The sequence below is a fragment of the Megalopta genalis genome, unplaced genomic scaffold, assembly GCF_051020955.1.
Source record: "Megalopta genalis isolate 19385.01 unplaced genomic scaffold, iyMegGena1_principal scaffold0035, whole genome shotgun sequence".
NCBI classification, from domain to species: Eukaryota; Metazoa; Arthropoda; class Insecta; order Hymenoptera; family Halictidae; genus Megalopta; species Megalopta genalis.
The window spans coordinates 1,288,333-1,290,144 of record NW_027476104.1 but is presented as its reverse complement, the minus strand read 5'-3'; positions in this window follow the sequence as shown (position 1 = coordinate 1,290,144).

Here is a 1,812-nt window from a genome sequence, read left to right as displayed (position 1 = left end):
AGAACAACAAGAACAACAAGAACAACAAGAACAACAAGAACAACAAGAACAACAAGAACAACAAGAACAACCGGAACAACAAGAACGACAAGAAAAACCAGAACAACAACAACAAGAACAACTAGAACAACAACAAGAACAACAAGATCAACAAGAACAACAAGAACAACAAGAACAACAAGAACAACAACAACAAGAACAGCAAGAACAACAACAACATTAACAACAAGAACATCAACAACCAGAGCAACAAGAGCAACAAGAGCAACAAGTGCAACAAGAACAACAAGAACAACAAGCGCAACAAGAACAACAAGAGCAACAAGAGCAACAAGAGCAACAGGAGCAACAAGAACAACAAGAACAACAGGAACAACAAGGACAACAACAACAAGAACAACAAGGACAACATCATCAACAACAACAACAAGAACAACATGAACAGTAAGAACAACAAGAACAACAAGAGCAACAAGAAGAACAAGAACAACAAGAAGAACAAGGACAACATCATCAACAACAACAACAAGAACAACATGAACAGTAAGAGCAGCAAGAACAACAAGAACAACGAGAAGAACAAGAACAACGAGAACAACAAGAACAACAACAACAACAAGAACAGCAAGAACAACAAGAACAACAAGAACAACAAGAACAACAAGAACAACGAGAACAACGAGAACAGCGAGAACAACGAGAACAACGAGGACAACGAGAACAACGAGAACAACGAGAACAACGAGAACAACGAGAACAACGAGAACAACAAGTACAACAAGAACAACAACAACAAGAACAACAAGAACAACAAGAACAACAAGAACAATAAGGACAACAACAACAATAACAACAACAAGAACAACAAGAACAACAAGAACAACAAGAGCAACAAGAACAACAAGAACAACAATAACAACCGGATCAACAAGAACAACCGGAACAACAAGAACAACAAGAACAACCAGAACAACAACAACAAGAACAACAAGAACAACAACAACAACAAGAACAACAAAAACAACAAGAACAACAAGAACAACAAGAACAACAAGAGCAACAAGAACAACATGAACAGTAAGAACAACAAGAACAACAAGAACAACAATGACAACAACAACAAGAACAACAAGAACAACATGAACAGTAAGAACAACAAGAACAACAAGAACAACATGGAGAACAAGAACAACAAGAACAACAAGAACAACAAGAGCAACAAGAGCAACAAGAACAACAAGAACAACAAGAACAACAAGAACAACAAGAACAACAAGAACAACAAGAACAACAAGAACAACCGGAACAACAAGAACGACAAGAAAAACCAGAACAACAACAACAAGAACAACTAGAGCAAGAACAAGAAGAACAACACGAACAACAACAACCAGAACAACAAGAACTACAACAGCAACGAGAGCAACAAGAACAACAAGATCAACAAGAACAACAAGAACAACAAGAACAACAAGAACAACAAGAACAACAACAACAAGAACAGCAAGAACAACAACAACATTAACAACAAGAACATCAACAACCAGAGCAACAAGAGCAACAAGAGCAACAAGTGCAACAAGAACAACAAGAACAACAAGCGCAACAAGAACAACAAGAGCAACAAGAGCAACAAGAGCAACAGGAGCAACAAGAACAACAAGAACAACAGGAACAACAAGGACAACAACAACAAGAACAACAAGGACAACATCATCAACAACAACAACAAGAACAACATGAACAGTAAGAACAACAAGAACAACAAGAGCAACAAGAAGAACAAGAACAACAAGAACAACAAGGACAACA